Below are 6,932 nucleotides of genomic sequence, written 5' to 3' on the forward strand. Positions count from 1 at the left end.
CTCTGCGGGGACAGGTCAGGGAGGACGGGCTGGGAGGAGGCGGCCAGCAGGGCGGCGAGCCCGGGGCCTGCGCAGGGGCCGGAGCAGAGCCGCTCAAACGCACAAGTGACGCCCGCAGCCTGCACGCCGGAGCAAGAACGTCATTCCAGAAGCAGATCACTCCTGGGTACGGTTTCTCCGCTCTGCCCAGGCGGCCCTGAGCCTGGGCACACCCGCCCCCTTCGCCACGCTGAGATGAGATTCATCAAGAATCCCACAGACTAAAAGAAAATCAATGTAGCATCCTGGCCATAATATGAAGGAGAGCCAAACGGAAAGTCATTTGTAATAAAAGAATAAAGACTGAACTTGGCCCGGCCGGCGTGGCTCAGGGGTGGAGCGTGGACCTATGAACCCGGAGGTCACAGTTCGATTCCCGGGTCGGGACACACGCCTGGGTTGTGGCCTCGATGCTCAGTGGGGGGCCTGCAGGAGGCAGCCGAGCCATGATTCTCTCTCATCACTGATGTTTCTCTCTCCCACTTCCTTCCTTTCTGAAGTCAATACAAATATATTTTTTTTACAAATAAAAGACTGAACACTACAAGCTGACGACAGCAGGAGACGGGTGGCTGGCCTGATCCTGGCTCCTAGAGGTGGGACCACCGCGAACAGGACAGCCGGGGGGGTAGCCGGTAACAGGACGGCGGGGGGAGGGGGGGTAGCCGATAACTCAGCCCCAGAGAGCGTGTTGCTGCTGCTGACGCGAAATGGGCAACGCGTCTTGGCAAAATTCCAAGCACAACAAACTTGGTGAACTTCACAGTCACGTTCCTGGAAAAGTGTGTGTGTGTTAAAAGCATGAAAAATTACTGTGTGGCCCTGGCTGGTTTGGCTCAGTGGGTCGAGCAATGGCCTGCAGACTGGAAGGTCCCAGGTTCGATTCCGGTCAAGGGCCCATGCCTGGGTTGTGGGCTCGATCCCCAGTGCGGGGCGTGCAGGAGGCAGCTAATGGATGTCTCTATCTCTCTGTCCCTCTCCCTTCTTCTCTGAAATCAACAAAAATAAAAAAATAAATTACCGTGTGTTTATATGTAAACAGGTTACACACACACACACACACACACCCCACTGTGACAGGGAAAATGCCCTTGCATGTTCCCCCGACTCTGTGTGAGGGGCCTCACTGAGCATCATTGTCCCGGAGCCTCTGGCATAAGGACAGCAATCGAGACCGAAATGCCGTTCCTGTGGCGGAGAGGAGGCTGGGAGGCTGTGCCCCTGGGGGGCCCGTCCCAGCCCCCAGCAATGGTGTCAGGCCGGCCGGAGGCGACAGCTGGGATGGATGAGAGATGCCGGGCATGGTGGGGTCCACGGTTCAGCTGCAAATTGTTCCTCTGTCCCCGAACCCCCCACAGAATCCTGGGGATCCATCAAAATGATGGCTCATGTCCCCTCGCGGCCACCACCTCGACTCATGTCCCTCACAGCTTGAGGAGGAGGGGCCACGCTTGCCCCCATTTTTTAATGAGGAAACCGAGCCGAGAGGGACAGTGAGCCTTGCCCAAGGTCAGTCAGCTAGTCCGTCAGTGACAGCACCGGGCTTCGAACCTGGCAGCCCGGCTCGCCCCGCGGCACAGGCCCCGGCTCACCCCGCGGCACAGGCCCCGGCTCACCCCGCGGCACAGGCCCCGGCTCACCCCGCCAGCAGCAGGCGGGGACCTGGGCGAGGAGCAGAGGACTGGACGAAGGGGTCCCAGGAGGCTACACGCACCCACTGGCGATTCCTAGAGACAACCTGGTCCAAAGAAGAGGGGGTGCAGCCATTTCAACTGGACCTTCCAGGGAGCGGGGGGCAGACAGGAGGAAGGCTCGAGGCATCCCCCCCGCCCCCCGTTTAGGGAACCCGAAAAGGCCACATCGGCTTCCACCCAGGACCCATCTGCAAGATCGGTTTCTCGATTCTTACATTTCAACACTTTGACCTGTTCCAGCCCATTTGTTAATAGCTGTGTGTGTCTGTGTGTGTCTGTGTGTGTGTGTGAGTGTGTATGTGAGTGTGTGTGTCTGTGTGAGAGTGTGTGTATGTGAGTGTGTGTGTCGGTGTGTGTGTGTGAGTGTGTGTGTCTGTGTGAGAGTGTGTGTATGTGAGTGTGTGTGTCGGTGTGTGTGTGTGAGTGTGTGTGTCTGTGTGAGAGTGTGTGTATGTGAGTGTGTGTGTCGGTGTGTGTGTGTGAGTGTGTGTGTCTGTGTGAGAGTGTGTGTATGTGAGTGTGTGTGTCGGTGTGTGTGTGTGAGTGTGTGTGTCTGTGTGAGAGTGTGTGTATGTGAGTGTGTGTGTCGGTGTGTGTGTGTGAGTGTGTGTGTCTGTGTGAGAGTGTGTGTATGTGAGTGTGTGTGTCGGTGTGTGTGTGTGAGTGTGTGTGTCTGTGTGAGAGTGTGTGTATGTGAGTGTGTGTGTCGGTGTGTGTGTGTGAGTGTGTGTGTCTGTGTGAGAGTGTGTGTATGTGAGTGTGTGTGTCGGTGTGTGTGTGTGAGTGTGTGTGTCTGTGTGAGAGTGTGTGTATGTGAGTGTGTGTGTCGGTGTGTGTGTGTGAGTGTGTGTGTCTGTGTGAGAGTGTGTGTATGTGAGTGTGTGTGTCGGTGTGTGTGTGTGAGTGTGTGTGTCTGTGTGAGAGTGTGTGTATGTGAGTGTGTGTGTCGGTGTGTGTGTGTGAGTGTGTGTGTCTGTGTGAGAGTGTGTGTATGTGAGTGTGTGTGTCGGTGTGTGTGTGTGAGTGTGTGTGTCTGTGTGAGAGTGTGTGTATGTGAGTGTGTGTGTCGGTGTGTGTGTGTGAGTGTGTGTGTCTGTGTGAGAGTGTGTGTATGTGAGTGTGTGTGTCGGTGTGTGTGTGTGAGTGTGTGTGTCTGTGTGAGAGTGTGTGTATGTGAGTGTGTGTGTCGGTGTGTGTGTGTGAGTGTGTGTGTCTGTGTGAGAGTGTGTGTATGTGAGTGTGTGTGTCGGTGTGTGTGTGTGAGTGTGTGTGTCTGTGTGAGAGTGTGTGTATGTGAGTGTGTGTGTCGGTGTGTGTGTGTGAGTGTGTGTGTCTGTGTGAGAGTGTGTGTATGTGAGTGTGTGTGTCGGTGTGTGTGTGTGAGTGTGTGTGTCTGTGTGAGAGTGTGTGTATGTGAGTGTGTGTGTCGGTGTGTGTGTGTGAGTGTGTGTGTCTGTGTGAGAGTGTGTGTATGTGAGTGTGTGTGTCGGTGTGTGTGTGTGAGTGTGTGTGTCTGTGTGAGAGTGTGTGTATGTGAGTGTGTGTGTCGGTGTGTGTGTGTGAGTGTGTGTGTCTGTGTGTGAGTGTGTGTATGTGTGTGTGTGTCTGTGTGTGTGTGTGTGTTTAATGTATTCATTGGCTGAGAAGATAACACAAAAGACTGCCATGAATTCAGTGAGTGTGAATGTCACTGATCACAAGGGCATCCACACACATTGGGGAACATCACCCATGAGGAGGCCCATGGGCACCACACTTGGGGAACCTACAGACAAGGCTGGGTCAAGGGCAGAGGTGGGAACGAGGAGAAGCACATGGGGCAGGTGCGGCCTCAGCGACACAACCCTCAGCCCCCAAATCGCCCCCCTGGGGAGGCCCAGGGGCCCCACAGCAGCCGGATCCATGTCACCCGCTCCCTGTCGCTATAGCTTCAGAAGAAAGGTGTTGACTGGGACCTCGTGCCACACTAATTCTAATGTGCGGGGGCATCCCCATACCAACAAGCAGTCTCCCACACCGGCAGGGAGTCTGGGAAACTATCTACCTGGAAGCAGAACCAGATCGCTCAGGCTGAGGGCTCAGTCCCCTAAGACCGCCCCCCACTCAGATGCCAGTCCCACGTCCAGGTTGTCCCCTGTGTTTCTGACCGCCTGGCTGTCCATTAGAGGTCCCCACCACCCCTCCTTGGGTTCAATCCATTTGTTAGAAAAGCCCACGGAACGGGGGCGACCCATTTACTCACCCGATTACGGGTTTATTACAACGGATGTTAGAGAGGAGACGAGGCAACGGCCAGATGGAGACAGCCAGCGAGGTGCACTGTGTCGAGCTGGCACAGCCAGGGATGAGCCTGAGGGGGCGGTGAAGGATGGAGAAGGCAGACAAGAGAAGAACGCTGGGCCGGGTGGGCCGCCGCCCTCTCTGGTGGAGAGACAGCGCCCCGGCCTGCAAGCCGAGTCTGTATTTTAAAGCAGATTCCACGAGGCAAAGCAAGGGCGTGGCCAAGATGATTATAATGTTCTCGGGGGTTTCGAATCCACTCAATCACATGCACCTGATCGAGCTTTGTTTACTCGCTGCCCCTCCCGCAGCCCACGTCACTCAGCCACGTGCGGCCACAGGTTCGGACCATGAGGTCAAGCTCACAGCCACAGCTCATTACTCCGAGGCTTGAACCTGTCCAAACACTGTAGCCGCTCTCCACAGTGCCCAACAAAGGAGCTCCGTCCACGTGGGGCCTGGGACCTGGCCTTGCTCCGGGGAAGCCCTCCGGCTCCCCAATGGGGGGCTGTCCCAACCCCGAGCTCCCAGAGTTTTATGGAGGCCTCGTGACGCAGTAGACAGTAGATTAAACTGTTGGCCGTTGGTGACTGATTCAACCTCCAGTCCCTCTCCCTGGAAATCGGGGAACAGGGAGGGGAGGGGACTGAAAGTTCCAACCCTCTACTCACGGTCAGTTCCCCGGGCAACAGCGCCTATCTGTGGGTGCTTTCCAAAAGCTACCTCATTACCATAAACCCCGCTGTGGTGCAAAGGGACTCGTTATGAATAATGAGACGCACATTTCACCTTCTGGGATCTGAAGGATTTCAGGAACGGAGGACCAAAGGCGAGGACTGTAACACAGAAGCTCCCATCACTCTGATGGCAAAGGGATGCCAGGGCTTTGGGGGTTTGTAAGCCAGGAACCCCGGACGAAGACCAAATAGCTGAGAAATCATTCAGTCATCTGAATGACCAAAGATGTATTTCTTATGAGTCACCACATTGCACACTCGTTATGGAGTGACTCCATGTGGGAGAGCTTCGACCAGCCGCCCCCTCCCCCAGCCCCGGGGCAGTTACCTGACCGTCTGTGCAGCCCATAGAGAGGTGCCTGCAGACCAGGGGCAAGCCCAGAGCAGTCGGCTCTGTCCAATCGAGCCAGCGCCGTGGGTGGGGTTGGAATCGAGTTAGGGATGTAGCCTCAGAAGGTGGCTGGAAACTTGGCTAAAACGGAAAAGAATGACCACGCCAAATGTTGGCAAGGCTGTGGAGCCACCGGACCTCTCGTACCTGGTTAGGGAGAGTGTAAATTGGTAAAATACTTTGTAAAACGGGAAGAACTGACCACACCTCACATACATGGACCCTGAGACCCAGCAACTCTATCCCTAGGAATATACTCACCAGCAATGGGCATGTGCACACACTCACCAAGAGATCCATCGAAATGGCCATCTACAGAATGGATAAATATGAGGTCGAGCCTTAGGAAATGGTCTTTTTTTTGGCGGGGGGTGGGGGAGAAAAAGGTTGAAATTAGCAATTTCATGTGATTAATCCTAACAGATTGTGGTGTGTCCACACGATGGAATACTACGCGGCCATGAAAAAGGAACGTGCTGCTGCTCCATGCCACGATAGGGATGAATCGCACACACGTGGCCGTGAGTGAAAGAAGCCAGTCACACACACGAGCATCCTCTAGGGTTCCACTTATTTGAAGTTCTAGAACAGGTAGCATTCTCCATGATGCTCCACGTCAGAATGGTGGTTTCTGCTGGGGAGCCCTGATTGGGAGGGGGCACCAAAATGCTTCTGGGATGCTGGAATGTGCTAAATGCTCATCTGGATGGTGGTTACCCAGTGGATGAGTCCATGAATCCAGCTGGACACACTGAGAATCAGGAGGCAACCTTTGCCGCAACAACAAAAAAACTAAAAGCTACTGGAAAGTGGCCGGTAAACACATGAAAAGATACTCCAGAGTGCTCCTCTTCAGGGAATCCAAATCAAGACCGCGATGAGACACAACTTTGCTCTCATTAGGGCGAGTATTACAAACAATAAACAAACAGCGCAAACTAGCCCGTCGGTCAGGAGCAGCCCGATCAGCGCCAGGCAGGCCCCCGGCCTGAGAGCCCTGCAGGAGTCGCTGCGGGGCCCACCCTGCTTCTTTGCCTAGTCTGACTCCCCGTCCTCGCCCTCCTCTGCCGGCAGAAGTCCTCCACCCTGGGCAGCTCTTCTGCGCTCCTTTCTGTCTGCCGCGCTGGGCGCTGTGTGATACGAAGAAAGTTTCTGCTTAAACCCTTTAACATGTTAATATGCCTCCATTTATCTTTTAACAACATGGGTTAAATACCCAAAATAATTGAAAGCAGGGACCTGACAGCCCAGCTGGCACGGTGCCCTGGGCGGCCGGGACTGCCCTTCACTTGCTCTTGTGTGTTGCTCTTAACTCCCCTTCACAAAACCAGGGCTACCCTGAGAGCCAGGCGTCCAAACCGTCTAGGGGGCCGCCCAGCACAGTGCCCTTTCCCTGGCATTCCAGGCCTTGGGCTTCTCGCCTGTCCTAACCCCGTTCCCCTTTGCCCAGCCGCTCTGAGCCACCCACCTGCTCCAGTTCTGCTTCCCCAGGTCGTCCCGTCTGCCTGAATGCCCCTCCCAGACCTCCTGGGCCAGGGGGACGCTGTGCGACCTGCAAGACCCACCACGGAAATGCTGCCGTCAGAGCGGCCTCCGGGCCCTCCGGGGACAGGCAGAGTCCCTCTCTCCTGCCCCAGTCTCTCTCATCACTGATGTTTCTATCTCTCTCTCCCTCTCCCGTCCTCTCTGAAATCAATAAAAATATATGTAAAATTAAAATTAAAAAAAAGAAAAAAGGGACTTGTAAGTATTTGTACACTCATATTCATAGCATTATTATTATTATTATTA

The 6,932-nt window shown here is 54.9% G+C and overlaps 1 long non-coding RNA gene across 2 annotated transcripts in view; it reads right to left on the reverse strand.

Annotated features, from left to right (window-relative positions):
- Positions 1-6,770, reverse strand: part of LOC107184510 — a 26,130-nt gene extending 19,360 nt beyond the window's left edge. The window contains exon 1 of one of the 2 annotated variants that reach the window (XR_001515359.1): positions 6,707-6,770. This is a non-coding gene — a long non-coding RNA (uncharacterized LOC107184510). Of the gene's footprint in view, positions 1-6,609 lie in introns of both variants that reach the window. The other variant, XR_001515360.1, reaches the window with a different exon arrangement.
- Between the last annotated feature and the right edge of the window lie 162 nt (positions 6,771-6,932).

The sequence above is a fragment of the Myotis davidii genome, unplaced genomic scaffold, assembly GCF_000327345.1.
Source record: "Myotis davidii unplaced genomic scaffold, ASM32734v1 scaffold826, whole genome shotgun sequence".
NCBI lineage: Eukaryota > Metazoa > Chordata > Mammalia > Chiroptera > Vespertilionidae > Myotis > Myotis davidii.